Source organism: Lactuca sativa, chromosome 3 (assembly GCF_002870075.4).
Source record: "Lactuca sativa cultivar Salinas chromosome 3, Lsat_Salinas_v11, whole genome shotgun sequence".
NCBI lineage: Eukaryota > Viridiplantae > Streptophyta > Magnoliopsida > Asterales > Asteraceae > Lactuca > Lactuca sativa.
Genome location: NC_056625.2, coordinates 74,697,692 through 74,705,266, shown reverse-complemented (window position 1 = coordinate 74,705,266; position 7,575 = coordinate 74,697,692). Strand labels below are relative to the sequence as shown.

Genomic DNA, 7,575 nt, shown 5'->3' with positions numbered 1-7,575 from the left:
TATATATGAATTTCATGTTGGAATGGCTCAATATAAGGAAATTCTATATATGGGTCCATTATTTGCGTTCTAAAATTCGATTATGATTACGACATCCCTTTTCATAATCTGAATTATGAGAACTTGGCAAATAGAAATGGAAATATTATAGCAAAAGACTGGTTTAGTCTTTATGTGAGACATCTTGAATCGTGTCCCATATGCTTCAGATATAGGATCGATTACATGTGCTATATTCATCCTTTCTAAAATTTTCCAAATGCCTGGGGCATTAAGAAGGGAAAAGGTCTAGAATTGGATATGACTAAAAGGATTAAACAATTGTCGAGGACAATATAAGGTTTACCAAAGATTGGTTGCCCAAGGACAGTTGGAAGTATAGTGATAATTCTGGAAGTACCATATTGACATAATCTATAAGGAGGCAACTCTTGTTCAGAAGTGATAGTCAAAATGGAATATGGATATGTTTCAAAGTTAGAAATTATTCAATCTGTGTAAGATTAGGAAACTTAATGCAAGAAGGATGTTTCCAAGGAACTGATCTCCTTCGGAATGCTATGTAATGGTTGTTGTCAAGTCTTTCTGACTTTGTGCATAATCATTACAAGAAGATCAATGCATATAAGTTTAGAATCTAACAGATTTTAGTAAATGGCATAAATTTGGAATTCTTGCATTTGTAGTAAGGATTTGGGACTGTGAAAGAGGATCATTGGAGTTATGTTCAATTGATCTAATTCACAAAGTGAAGATCATAGACAAACATAGTATGCATACTTGGTGTATGGCATGGCTAGTGTTTAGAAAACATAGTGTACATGCTTGGAGCATGGGACAACTATTGTTTTAAATTCAAGAATAAAGTTTATAGCTAAAACAGTATACAATGAATAATGTGTAATCATATGGTGATAAATAAAAGGTGTTTTATTTATGTTCATAGGTTTTGATACCATATTGGATTCGATTATTATTGTGTTTCAATTTGCATGTTTTGACTTTCAGAATAACTAGGTCATTGTTCTGATTGACTAGGTTATTCAAACCATCCACAGTCGGTCATATGTTGGAAGTAGATATGAATCAAGACTGTCATGGGTTGGCTTGTAGAGGTCTAAGATGTTGGACAAAGGGCTACAACACTCATGAGTGCTCATAAGTTCTGAGTATTGGATTCAACCCGCGCTTATTGGAATCACTTCATGGATTTTATCACGAGTGATCATGAGACGATAATATCTTATATTCTTCAAACCTAGAGATATGAGTTGTTACTATGAGTTGGTTGTACATTGATTGTACAAAAACGCATACGGTAACGTGGTGTTATAAAATGTGCCTTTGTGTATGATTCAACAAGTAGTAGAACAAGCCATATGAGTCGAAGTTTATCCATTCCTTTTACCTTCGGGATAAAAGCAATATCTGTGGGCCCCTCGATGATTTGATGATGACAAATGGAAGTGCTCGGCCGAGCCAGGATTGATTTGATTTGTTCAATTAATTAGTCGTCATAAATCAGAAATCAGGAAACAACAAATGGACAGAGAGAATGATTATAATCCATGTCTCAGTCCATATGATATCTAGAATGGAGGAATATATGATCCCTTATCTAATGGACAAGTCATTGACAAAGGTCAGAGTTTATTTACACGGTCAGAGTTCGACGGAAGCTTTTGAGAGCTACGATTGCCAGTCGGTTCTTGAAATCATACGCAATAATAGTTTTAGACTTATCCAAGTGGGAGACTGTTGGATTAATGTCTAAGTCTATAACTATAATTGGTAAGACTTGACCCAACCCGGCATGGTCCATTTGGGTTGCATGGCATCATGCACTTGGATAGACTAAATGAGAGAAATAAGACACTTATGGTTATTAATATATTATAAGTTCTAGTATATTAATAATAAGAATAATAAGATTATTTAATTAGTATTGATCAAGAATTAATCTAGGATTAATTAAGAGATCAAAAGAAGACTAATTAAATATATGGGTTGATTGTGTAAATCATCCATACTTATATAGTGGGCTATTGCTCCATGGATTATCTAGTTGGGCTAAAACCCATATGATACTTCATGGATGCTCCATGGTGTTTTTGTACCCATGGATCATGGAAATGAAAGGCCATGTCAATTAGGATTTACATGGTGTAACCCTAACTATATATGCATCTTATTCTTGACCAAAATCCGCCACTAGTGAGTGTAAAAGAAGGGCTAGCCAATTTCATGAGTTGTGGATTTCTCTCAAGTTATTCCAAGTGTATTTGGTGTTGTGTGAACCATTTGAGGTGTCACACTTGAGGCACTAGGCACTCAAGCTTCATGAAGACATTCTACATCAAAGAGGTATGTATTCTATCTTGTTATATTCATTATTTTGTATGCTAGATTAGGATAATACCTTGGAAGTTCATATTTGCATGTATAATAGAGAAAACATAGATCCAAGGTATTTAGGGTTGCATGTACACTTAGGAGTGTTAGAATGCTCAAAACCCAACAAAAATCTAATTTAAGTGGGAGAGAGTTTTAACACCCGTGTTCCAGATTGGTTAAGCCTTTTTGTCACCAAGGACTAAAGATGGAGTTTTGAAGAAAACTTTGTGCCATGACGTGGTGCAATGATGCCCACGACATGGCTATGTTGGAAAGGAACACGCGTTTTATGGAGCCACCACGGTGTGGCAGCTGTTCAGGCCCAAACCCACGTACTTTAAGGGTTTTTCCCATATTTAAGCATCTTAACCCAATAACCCCCCATTCTAGGTTATCTTCTTCAGCCTCCATCCCTTCATTTCGAAACCCTAGCCCCTCTTCCATTGAAATGAGCTTGGTGGATTGATCTTGAGGTTATTGTCCTCTTTTGGTGAAACTTGAAGAAGAAAGAAGTCCATCTTGGTGCAAGGAAGCAAGGAACAAGCTTGGATCCAATATCTTCTCCACATTTCTGAGTTATTGGAGGTATAAAGTTCATATCTTGACCTTTGTGTTTCTTTTTTCATGTTTGAGCCTATTTTTGGATGTTTTGGTATCATTCTTGGATGCTCTTGGAGTTTGAGGAACTCCAGAGCTTGATACGGTTTTCTCATGGTCATGAACTTCTGAGTTAGTGAGAAAAATGTCTTAGCTTGAGTGTTCTTGATCCCATGTTTGAGTTTTGGTCATATTAAGTGCTTATTGGACTTATGCCTCATGATTTTATCTTTGGATGAGGTCCTAATGGATAAAGTTGGAAACTTTATCCATCAAGTCATTGAGAAGGAGTATATCTGAAGTTCTGAATATCCAAAACAATCGAGGTTTCAGACTCAGCCACGTCGTGGTCACCTTCACCATGTCAGGGGAAATGTCTGAAGTACGATTTTCTTCACTAAGTAGTTAATCCTTACAAATCTACCATTAAAGATTTAGATGAAGCAAGTTATTTTTCGAGAGTTGAATTTCTTAAAATAGAAAATGGTTTATATGTTAATCAAAGGAAATACATTTTGGATATTCTTGCTGATGTTGGACTAAATGGGTTCAAACCAGCCTGTACTCCAACTATTAAAAAAATACAACTTTGTCCTGATAAAGGTGTAATGCTTGCAGATCCTAAAAGATATAAAAGATTAGTGGGAAGGGTTCTTTATCTCAATTTTACCAAGCCATATATTACATATGTTGTGCAACAATTAAGTCAATACTTACATGCTCCAACAAATTTACATTGGAAGGATGTTGTGCACATGTTAAAATACTTAAAAGGAAATCATTCAAAAGGTTTACTTCTTAAGAAATCATCTTCACCAATAACAATTAATGCATACAGTGATTTAGATTGGGCTAATTGTACAGACACAATAAGATCTTTAACTAGATATTGTATATTTTTTTGGATCTCCTGGAAATCTAAGAAGCAAAAGACTATATCCAAATCTTCATGTGAAGTTGAATACATGAGTTTGGCTTCAACTCTGTATGTGAGTTATTATGGATAAGCTACATTCTTAAAGATTTACATGTCACATTAAATATTCATGTTTTCCTATGGTGTGACAATAATGCAGCCATACACATTACTAAAAATCCTATTTTTCATGAACAAACAAAACACATTGACATTGATTGTCACATACTAAGAGACCAATACAAAATGGGATTTGTCTCTACCATGTATATTCCAACAAAGCAACAACTAACAGATGTCTTCCTAAAAGGATTGTGCAGCCCTCAATTCCAAAATCTCATTTCCAAGTTAAACCTTAATGACATTGATCAAGGTCCAACTTGAAGGGGGATGTTGATATATTAACACATGTTCAAGATATAGTTATAATTAGTTACAACTATAGTTAGAAGCAGTTAGCTCACATTTAGTTCACTTAATCATAGTTAGTTGGTATTGTGCAGATGTATATATATAGATTTCTCATTGATGCAATTCATTATTGAGATCAATAAATTTCTTTACATCTTATTCCTCTCTCTTCAATACATTTGATTCTTTATTTTTATAAATTGTTGCACCCTTATACATTTTAAATTCAGTTTCATCAATTTTATTATTTGAACAAGCTCCAACATGTTTTTTCCCGATCACTCTTTAACACATTTTCTTAAAGCCTCGATCATTTTTTTAATTCTAGCCATTGCGTTTTTGTGAGGCTCTTTTTTTACTAAAATTCAACCCATTCTTAAATGTAACTCATGTGGCGCATTTAACAACAACAAAGTAAGATCCCGTTTGATAGTTTCTGTCTGGGAAAGTGTTGTCTGGTAAAGTGCTGTTTGGGAAAGTTTTCTGACTGGGAAAGAAACCATGCTATTTGATTGTACATCTGATTGATTGTGCTGAATGATGAAAAAAAGTAACAACTCAATAAAAAATAAATTTAAAAAAAGTTATTTAAAAAAATTAATAATCCAATAAAGAAAGAAAAATGCGGGGTTTGGTGTATAATTGTCTTTCCAGCCCATTCAGCCAAAAAGATATGATTTTAGGGCTTTCTGCGAAAGACATATCTTACCGGGAAAGACCCCTTTTTTTGTACAAATCAAACAGTATTTCCGGTCCATTCAGCTAGAAATATCTGTTTGAACCTTGAAAGATCTGTTTTGTAACCATTGAACAATTTTTCTTTTTCAAAAAATCAATGGATCCTTATCAAAAAGAATAGCACTCGAACGTCCTCTCACGCTATTGATTACAAAATCAAATTTCCAATTCCCCGGGACACATACGCCTATGAAAATTCTAAACGATTCACCATTATTTTTTTTGCAAACCCAAATATTGAATTCAACGAGTATTTCATTACAAAACTACACCTTAATAGCAATAAAATCTAGAAGTTGTAGTGACTAAAAGTAATATTACAATGTATTACAATTACATTCTAATTTTAATTCTGTAAAATAAGAAAAAAAATGTTAGAAAAACTTCATACAAAAGTATTGCATCACACAATTTTTATAACTCTTCATTGTAATTTTTTTAGATACCTAGTTTGTCCATTATATGTGTATTTATATTTCAAACAGAATAATAATTATAAATATTGGCATTACTCATGACAAAAAAATCCGGCATAATACAGAGCTCACTATAATTTATTAAATAACGGAAAATAAAACACTATTGTCGTTGTAGTATAGTGGTAAGTATTCCCGCCTGTCACGCGGGTGACCCGGGTTCGATCCCCGGCAACGGCGGATTTTTTTATGTCCTAATTTTCCACTAAAACGATAGCGGATAGCCAATCTCCAAGATCCAGAACTTATCTACACTATAAAAGAAGTTTCAGTTCAGCCCCTCTATTTTTTTTTTTCCTTCTCATTATTTTAAATATAATTAAAAACTTGATGAGTTATTATTTATAGGTTACGAACCGGACCTATTTCAAATCCCCCAAAAGTAAACGATCTCAACACACCAAAAGCCCATTTCAGACTTGAAATTTGTCGTGTAAGATTGTCTGATTGAGACTCATCAACAAAATATCAAGACTTATAGTCTTGCTGAAGACAAAATACGTAAATTGAGAAATAGAGTATTGGTGTTTGAGTTAATTGTTTCAAAAAAGAGAAAGAGACTCTTTATTTCCACTCGTATGGTGGCAACAATGTTTCGACGTGTTGGGCTTAGGATGCGGTTTGAACTTTGAAATGTATATAAAATAAACAAAGAACAAGACGAGTTAGGGGTCTAACCCAATAATTGTAATCTTTTCATTTCATAATAACTCATAAGAGGTATTTGTAAATGGAATATGTTTGATAACAGTATATATATAAATGATACCATCATATTATATACTAAAACCAGACATAATGAAATTTGCCAAACAAAAGAAAATTAATCCTTTGGTATTAGAAATGATCTTTGTATGAGGTTATGGTGTGATAATGTGATAACACCATTAACAGAATTTAGTTACGTTGTTAATAGATTATTATGATGTTTTGGGGTGTTTCCATTAGCTCTTGATCTCTCTGAGGTTCCAAGAAGTTATATTTGGTTAATGTTTAATGAAATTTAAGGCTGTTATATCTTTTCTAAATCTCTCATGGTTGTCTTCAATCTCTTTTATATATCTCTAGTACGTTGGCCATTGCTCTTACTTCTTGTTTCATGATAATTCAACTTGATGCTTAAATAATTATAAAAGAATGTAAACATATAGTTAGATGTTTATCCATGTACGTCGTTAACATTAACTAACTGCATTTTATATCATGATGAAAATAGTTAATGGTTGCTTAGATATATTGTCATACTATTTTATATCAATTAACATTCGAAACAAATAAATTTATGGTTTCTTTTCTCATGTGTACTTGTAACAATCATGTTACATTTTGTGAAAATTGGTATAACTAATGAATAACATCCAAGAATCTTTATCCGAAGACTTTTCTTTAATAAGGTTCACTCAATCGACCACAAGGGTTTCAAGTGACAATTGTAATATATTAACTACTTATATGGATTCCAAGAATTTGTAGAATAAAATTTTCAATTAATCAAACTTGTCGTTGTAGTATAGTGGTAAGTATTCCCGCCTGTCACGCGGGTGACCCGGGTTCGATCCCCGGCAACGGCGATTTTGTTTTTTATGTTATTTGGAGCTCTTGTGTGATAAGATGAAGTTCAGTTTCCTTGTTGCAAAATGGTTACCCTGGTCCCTGGCGATACTAAAGAAGTTTCAAATCAGCCCCTGTGTTTTTTTTATCTTACTATTATTAATTAAGGCTAACATATTTTTATAAAACAAGATAATTTTTTTTTTTTTGAACAGGAGCATCATATATTACAAAACTAAACCTCTAGCAAGGAGCTAGAGAAAAAAACAAATTAAGGCCGGATTTGATTTTGTAATTATATCTTATTTTTCAATACCAATTTTTTTATGCAATGCATTTGGTAAAATATTGTATACATTTATACCACATGTAGTAGTGATTAGTAAATTAAACATGTTGCATAAGTTCATCTTCAAAGAGTTTATCTTCACTAATATGATCCAAATAAGGTGCATCTGATATAGAATCTCCATCATAATTTTTATGGACATT

At 33.1% G+C, this 7,575-nt stretch overlaps 2 non-coding genes across 2 annotated transcripts; both read left to right on the top strand.

Annotated features, from left to right (window-relative positions):
• The first annotated feature begins 5,640 nt into the window (after positions 1–5,640).
• TRNAD-GUC (transfer RNA aspartic acid (anticodon GUC)) lies at positions 5,641–5,712 on the top strand. The gene has a single exon. It is a non-coding gene; the product is annotated as a tRNA-Asp (tRNA).
• A 1,319-nt stretch (positions 5,713–7,031) lies between these two features.
• On the top strand, positions 7,032–7,103 carry TRNAD-GUC (transfer RNA aspartic acid (anticodon GUC)). Its single transcript has one exon. It is a non-coding gene; the product is annotated as a tRNA-Asp (tRNA).
• The last annotated feature ends 472 nt before the right edge of the window (positions 7,104–7,575 follow it).